The 8,047-nt window shown below is 34.8% G+C and overlaps 1 protein-coding gene across 5 annotated transcripts in view; it reads right to left on the bottom strand.

The window, feature by feature from the left end:
- Positions 1-1,905: 1,905 nt before the first annotated feature.
- PURA (purine rich element binding protein A) overlaps positions 1,906-8,047 on the bottom strand; it is a 22,778-nt gene continuing 16,636 nt past the window's right edge. The window contains exons 2-4 of one of the 5 annotated variants that reach the window (XM_090065058.1): positions 5,181-5,246; positions 5,023-5,090; positions 1,906-4,143 (exon numbers count right to left, since the gene is read on the bottom strand). The gene's annotated coding sequence lies outside the window, so the exon portion shown is untranslated. Of the gene's footprint in view, positions 5,247-8,047 lie in introns of all 5 variants that reach the window. The other 4 variants (XM_090065056.1, XM_090065055.1, XM_090065057.1 and 1 more) reach the window with 4 other exon arrangements.

Below are 8,047 nucleotides of genomic sequence, written 5' to 3'. Positions count from 1 at the left end.
CCAAGAGTATTATGAAAGTTTAAGCTTCTTTTGGAGGCATTGCATATTTGCCACTGTTTGAAGTTGAACATCAATTTGAATAATTGATCCAAACTCACCTAGCCAGTTGTCTTCCTATGTGAATATTACATAAGGTGGCATCCTCCTGTATTCTCAAAATTCTCAGCTTCAGCTTCTCAAAATCTAGAAAGCCAATTACCATGAATATATGACTCACTGCAATACAATTTGTATAAGGAGAACCTGCATATCAGCAATGCAACACAGAATAAATAGAAAGCAGAATTGTTTCCAGCTGTATGTAGAATCATGGAGTGCAGCTAGAGAATAAAAGGAGTTCAGGGGTTGGAGTCTGAATCGAGTGTAACCAGGAGCCTTGACAGGTTGGTGTGAACTGGTAGAGCAGAGCTACATGGGAGTATGAGGTTTGTGGGAAGGTGCCGCCTAGGTGGCTGCAGTGCTGCCTATCCCAATTTCTTTTTTGTAGCAGTGCTTAAGTAGAGAAAGGGAATACATGGGATAACCTCAGATTTTGTGCATCTATGGCTGAATGATGGGATTCTCATCATGAATGAATTGTGTAAAATATATTTCCAGAAAACTTTAAAATGTTTCATATTGTGGTATAGATGTTGTGTTCAGAAAACTTAATACTAAGAACATTAAATTAAATATTATGTGGCTTATACTGTAGATAAAGCAATCTGCAAAATAAGAAACATAGAAACAGATTGCATTATTTATGTTTTCCTTCTTTAATAAAGGAGGAATGGATGATGGGGGGGGTCACACAATGTGGCCAGTTTCTGTACAAATTACCTTAAAAAGCAACACTTCTGATTTAAAATAACTCTTCCATTCCAGACCTGTCTCCATCTGACCTACTGTTTTACCAGCATTTCTTTTGAGCAGAGATCAGAAATGTTGTCGAACTGTGGGTTGATGTGACCAAGCAGAATCTAGGCTGAACCCAGCACCATTTCATGTCAGACCCAACTGAAGGTTTGAATCCAAGGCTTCAACAGTAAGAGAGAAGTGGCCTGGTCCTCTTCACCCCTAAGTCTGCTGTATTTTCTCTTACTCTGAGAAAGAGTTAACTTTCACAGTTTCTAAAACAATATTCTATTTCTTTCAAGTCATTACCCATGTTTCAATGATCAGTTGAGAACAGTGGTTCTCAAGTCTTTTCTAAACTGAGAGCCTAGCTCATGAAATAAAATATGAGGACTTATCTTTCCCATAAAGAAAGGAAGAATAGACTTGCTTGCAACTCCAGTCTGAGAAGCCAGGACTTGGGTACAAAACATACCACATGTGAGTTTCTCCAGGTCTTCTTGGACCTGGAAGTCTTCCAGGGCTGCCTATGGAATAGTGATGCTCCACTTCAGGATGTCCATGTCTTCTACCTATCCTTACCTCCAGTCAACAGATAACTTTCCCATAAAGTTTTAACAGAGAAAGATTAAAGAACTTAATTAATTCAGTTTGAATCCATTCCATTGAATTAGGATGGACAATTCACTATTTTGAAACAATATATTTTCTTGTAATAGGTCTCTTAGCTGCAAAGAAATACCAGGATTCACAAAGTGAAAACTAGCTGTATAATACCATTAATTGGCAATATTTCATCTATTAGCATTCTGCTCTATTCCAGCATTATAATAATTTGTTTTGGATACGAAAGAGCAATAGCATGATGTAGATAAATTGGAAATGTTACATAGTAATCCTGTCAGAAATCTTAGAGAAATGTATGTTTTGTGTCTTCATCAGAACCTCATTTAAAACAAACAGATTCGTTAAAAAAATGTTTTGAGAAATTTTAAAGAACAGCATAAACTGAAAGACATTAGCCAAAATTTAGTTTTTCTACATTAAAAATCAGGACTGATAAGAGCCATCTTAAATCAAATAATTTATTCAGTAATTACATGTAAACACTTTAAATTTACTAGCAAATACAATGTTTGCTGTTCTTTTAAATAGATAATTCAAAAATAAGAATCTATTATTAATGACAACAGGTTGACTAGCAATATTCATTCTATTGTACAATAAGGAACTTGTTTTCTAACAAACTTAACATATTGATTTTTCTTGGTTGCTTTTCTTTTTTTTTTCTTCTTTTTGTTTTGTTTTCCTTAAAGCACAAAGGACAATTTTGACATCATATTAGAATGCTGTTCAAGCTGACTTTGGTCTGTCAGCAAAGGCTAGACAAGTGATCTCCCACCCTGGAATTTTAATAGCTGATTTGCAAAGCTGGATGGCAGGAGCTTCATGAATCTCTTTAAAAAAATAAATGCTTTTCTTGTCATAAAATGAAAAATATATTCAAACAGTGAAGAACTTCTTCTCTGAATGTGTAGAAGCAGTATGATTTCATTGTTTGCATTCTAGTTATCAATATACAATACAAATTCATATACATATCTCCACAGAGTTCCTTAAAAGTGGCCTATCAACTAAAGAAAATAAGGGCTCTGAAATTTAATGCACAAATACACTAAAAACAAAAGAATAATAGCTGCTTACATAGTCAAATGAAAAATAAACATCTTTATTTTCTGCCTAATTTATTTCAGATTTCAAATAAATTTAAATAATTCTGTACAAAGTATACTGTTACAGTATATATTTGCAAATTAACTGAAATGCCTAAATATAACAACACTACAATAAGCAGTATAGATTGGCACATCTCTAATAAAGATTAACTTGTAAAACTCAAAAAATAACAACTCCCACAAAAAAAATTGAGATATTCTTGCTGTTTTCGGAAAAGTTGTGTTGCAAACCTACTACCAATTCATTCTCTCTGGCCGCTGAAAAAAATACCTTAACTTCTGATTAGTCTGCAGAGCAAACAAACATGTTAAAGGTAAACTGTTAAGCAGAATGAACATGTTAAAGCTAAACCATTAATGGGACACAATCAGATTAAAAGTAATTTAAAAAAAAAACCAATACATTTATTAGGAGACTCTTAGCTTTATCAAACAACATTTTAGAAATCTCAATTACTTTTATTGTCAGCGCTGAGATGAAGAAAATTAAAATTTGGGACCTGATCCTTTTACCAGAGAAGCCAATACAAACTTTGCGGTGCATTTCAAAAGGAAGAGGACCAGGCCTTCAGCATGGAGAACTTAAAAATAATGTTACTCCCTGCATACAGTCAATTTCTAGCTTCTTTCTGGCTTTTATGCACTCCTATTGGGCTGCCATCTTTGAGATGCAAACTCCAACTGGAATCTTTAGAGACCAAACAAACAAACAAAAAATTGTTTTCATTACAACTGTAAAAGGCTTTAAAAAAAGAAAAGTGTTTCTAATGATCTTGACTTTTTCAAAAACCTCAGATTGATCTGACAGTGTCCCTTTATTCCAGATGAAAACAAATTATGATTTAGATACTGCAGTAATTCTTGTTCACTGCAATCAGGCTTATAAAAGCCTGTTATAGTTCAGTTTTTAAGTTTCAAATGACATGGGTCTAACTGCTGTTTAGCTACATGAGTTTTTGAAGTTCTGTCATTTTAATATTCCATTACATTATTTTTAAGATTGAAACTGGAATATACGCTTTAAAAAGGAAAATATTTTTTTCTATTCTTTGATTTCCCACAGATATATTAAATCAATATTTTATTTTTTTTACTTAAGTTAATCTTACATTAGAACATAATACAATACTGACTGCAACAAAAACCATGGAAGTGCAGCGCACTTAATAAATCTGAACTCACATAGATTAACCTTTGTTAAATATCTGTAAGTTAATAAAATATTGACAGTATTATAAAATTACAATATTTACAGTAAGAAAAAAATCTAGAGTAGTATATACCCTTAACAGGAGCTTTTCTCCAATTTGGGATTGCAAGGGAATTATGAATATATGAAAGATCCATAATAAAGTTGCTTTGCAATATAAATTTTCCATTAAAGCTAAAGAGGTTAATTTAACACTGACTTATAAAAAAATAAGTGACTTCACAAGGTGGGGTGATGCTGTTGAGTACCAATCTGGTAACATGAGTCTTCCTCAAGCCGTCTGCAGGTAATGTACAGCGAGTCTCAATTGCTCAGATTAAAGTTGTTGCACTACTGAACTGCCAGCAATCAGAACCACACAGGCTGTAAAAGGGGAGGAAAGGTACTTTTCAGCTTAGAAAAAGTGTACAACTGGAAGACTCCAGTCACTGTGGACTTCAACTAAGACTGCAAAAGTTTTTAGTTATAGCAAAATCACAAAAATAAAGATTACAATCTTATCTTTCATATTAAGATAATCTTAGTAGATTGTGCTTCTTAAAGGGACATAAATTAACAATCATATAGAAAATAGTCTTCCTTAAATTGCTGGCAATGCTCTAAGGGATTAAAACTGAAATAAATGCTTAAATTCCTGATTTTCCCCTCCTCTTTTACTCTTTGCATTTCACTTGCTTTGGAGAGTAAAAGTTTGGCTGGACCTGTTTATTCAGCTTCGTTTTCTTTTCCTAGTCAGCTTCTCTATTTCTTGCAAACACTCTAAAGGGATGTTTAAATACTCTCAAGTTCTATTTTGATTATGAAACAGAATTTCATAAAATATGTATCCATTCAAATTATTTAAAAAAAAAAAAATCACACAGAAAATCTGAATTTGACGGTTCTAAACTATCCAACCATGTCCTTTAAAATTTTTTGAGTTCTCTCTCAATTTCAAAAGTAAATTTTTATGATAAATTTAAAAAATGGTCAGGCTCAAATTCAGTTTTTTCTTTTACCCAATTCTTGCAAAATACAAAAATCACTTTCTGGGATATGCTTTCATATAAATAATTTCCATGCCATGGATGAAAATATTTTAACAGAATTATGTACAATACTGTAAAATATAAGTCTTCCATTTTTATATATTTTAGGGTGAGTTCAATCAGCTCCTGCCACCTTGTAGATGTAAATGCCTCGTCTTAAAGGAGATTTTCGAAAAGAGTTTAAATTCTTAAGAATAATAGTTTGGAAACTCACATCTACATTACCAAATGATGTTTTCTAGGTCCCATAGATCCCTTTTCCAATAGTGCAGAGCAAGAAAACTAGGAAGAAAACGTTGTATCTTTCATTTACCTGACAGATCACATAATTTGTATTAAATGGGGGAGGATAGAGAGGAAATGACGACTGACCTTATAAACAAAGGTATGTTTAGGGCTTCTGGTTTCAGGAATAAACCGATATTTACTGGTAAAAGTCTGCCAAAAAACAAAAACAGAAACATAGGATTACTGGTAAATATTGGTTTATATGGAGAAGAAGAAAAAATGTCAGTGTATTCCCAATTTCCACTGGATAAACTTCTGTGGTTCTAACAAATTTTAAATTAGGGAAGGATGGAAGAAATATGCCCATAAGCAGGACAGATTGGGACTGAACTGCTCCACTATCCTCCTACCCCACATTCAACTGACCTTTTGGCAAATAAATGCCCCAAACCAGAAGCCTTATGTTAAAAGGAAAGAAAGATTTTTAAAACTTCTGTCTTTCTTCCTGAAATTCCCCCCAACCCCTCCTCCTTTCCATGGTAGTTAATTTAGCATTCCTGAAAGGCGTTTGAGTGACAACTTGGGAAACTGAAGTTCTCTGCAGGATTACTAGAAAAATTTGTTTGTACATAGTATGGTATCACATCATCATCATAACTGCGTGAACATCCGCCTCTAGAATACTGATTTTTATTTGACCAAATGAGATACCATAAAATATACAATACTGAGTTTTTCTTTTAAATAACATATTTTCTTGTAAGTGGCATAAACCCATTCATTTTATTTACATGCTTATTTATTTCCAAAAAATAGAGAGTTGGTCCACATTGGACAAGAGAAATCAAGAAGCCATACAGTAGAAGAGTTAAAAGTTCAACATCTAACCAAGGTACAATGAAGTTCCAGTATTCTGTAGCCAATTTGAAACCACAGAAACATATACATGAACCACACAAACATTTTTTACATTTAGCTTTATATTAGCAAGAATATTTGCAAACATGAGTCAAGATGGCTAGAAAATATAACAGAACTCTATGTCATGGCTTAAAATAATAAAAAAAGACCAGCTTTTAATTAACCTACATACAAAACAGAAAACAAAACTACATAATTTTGGGGCCAAAAAATCTCAATGCATTTTTATTGGGAAACAATATTTAGGATAAAAGTTTGACATCTTGAATACCAAACACATTTAACTTCCTAAACACAAACTTAACAGCTACGGTAAACTAGCTCACTAAGTATGTGAATGGCATTACAAATAGAGAATTCTTTATTTATTGTACCTTTTAAGATACAAGAATGAATGTGGCTGAAATACAAAATACCATGGAACTGCAGAAGGGATTACACTCCGCCAGTGCATCCACTTAGAAATTGGCCATTTTTATTACTGTAACTAGCTGATAGGGTCTTAATATTAACACATACATGGGAGAATAAGAGCCACACCTATGACTAGACACTTTGGACCTTAACATTTCAAGACCAAGAATTTCTTACACCCTCACATATGTGACTATTACAGGATTGCGCCCATTGCAAGGACTATTATATGCAGCAAAGTAAAGGCAAAAAGAGCTCTGTGCAGGAGAAGAGCAAGTCTGCAGGGAAGAATCTTCTTCCAAAATCATATTCCAGAGCACCTGCATTGCTAACACAACACTTTTATTTGGTTGGTGTACAAGTGATCCTGGTAGCTTCCCAAACCTGCTCCCATACTCGTTATGCCCCTTATATTCACTGACTAGCCATGCTTCCAGCATGCCCTGTTTTCCTCCCTAGGCACAGCACTGAGCTACAGAGAGCTGCTGCATGATGCTGCTGCAGCATGTGGTGTTTCCCCTGCACAGACATCCTACTGTTTGGCCTTCTAGCCCAGCAGAGTGCAGTTTGGGCTTAAAGATCACCTGAACAAGAAATAAACAAACCCAAAACGCAAATATACATATATATATACCCTTTTTATTTCTTTATAATGTCTGCAAACAGCGGTATGTTTAGTGGGGGAGAGGGGTATTTAAATTAATGTTTGGTTGGAGATTTTTTCAGCTGTTTTTCACATGAGCAATTTAGGCCCCATCTATCTTTTTGGGAAGATTATGTGAGAATATGGCCAGAACCTAAAGAGATTTATTGTGTATAGATGCCTTGGAAGTGAAATCTGATTGAGGAATAGTTTTTTTATTCGGCCTACTTACAACTTCTTTTCAGATTGTTAACACTTATCTTAGATACCTGATCAACATTATGGGGGACAAAAACAACCCTTAAAGATGCAACATCTATGACCCTTAAATCTAGATTTCTAAGTATTTGTATGTGCTCTAAGGTGGCACAGTGTCACCAAAGTATTTGAAAACAGATTTAAAAAAACAAAAAACCCAACTTCTTGTCACTTCATCTTAGCCTTCATTTTGTGGAGTGGGAGCTGAGTGACCTCCCACTCCACATACTGTATTTCCTTGCATACAACATGCCCCCTCAATAAAACAAGTAACTTGTTTTTGAAAGGCATGAAAGTCATGGCTGACTGTGACAGAGTAAGCTCTCCTGGAAATACAGTGTGGAGGACATTCCAGTTGCCCGCTGCCTCACCCAGTCTGTTTCCTGAGATGCCATATTTCCTAGAGGACTTGCCAGGGGTGACTTATCTTATGTCATTCAGACCCTTGCAAAGGCAGACCCCTGCAAAGGCAGTGGCAAGACTGTTCATTCCTTTACTGTTAGCAGTCCTTTATATAAGTTTCTGTAAATAAAGTGTTTCCACATCATATGCCTCATCACAATATTGCCAGTAGCTTGCTGCCTTACCAGGCCCTAGTTAACAATACTCATCCAAGAGGACAGCTGTGAGAAGGTTAACACAGGACTGTGCCCTCTTAAGTTTGCTGAACCAAATGCAAGCACAGCCATCTTGGCAGCTGCATAGCATGCAGAATCCCCGGGCCTGCTTCTTTTCCAGAAAAGAAAATAGCTTCCCCACTTAAGACACAGCCCAA

Source organism: Crocodylus siamensis, chromosome 10 (assembly GCF_052110815.1).
Source record: "Crocodylus siamensis isolate JL-2025a chromosome 10, ASM5211081v1, whole genome shotgun sequence".
NCBI lineage: Eukaryota > Metazoa > Chordata > Crocodylia > Crocodylidae > Crocodylus > Crocodylus siamensis.
Note: the sequence above shows the minus strand (reverse complement) of the source record. Positions and strands in the feature narration are given on the sequence as shown.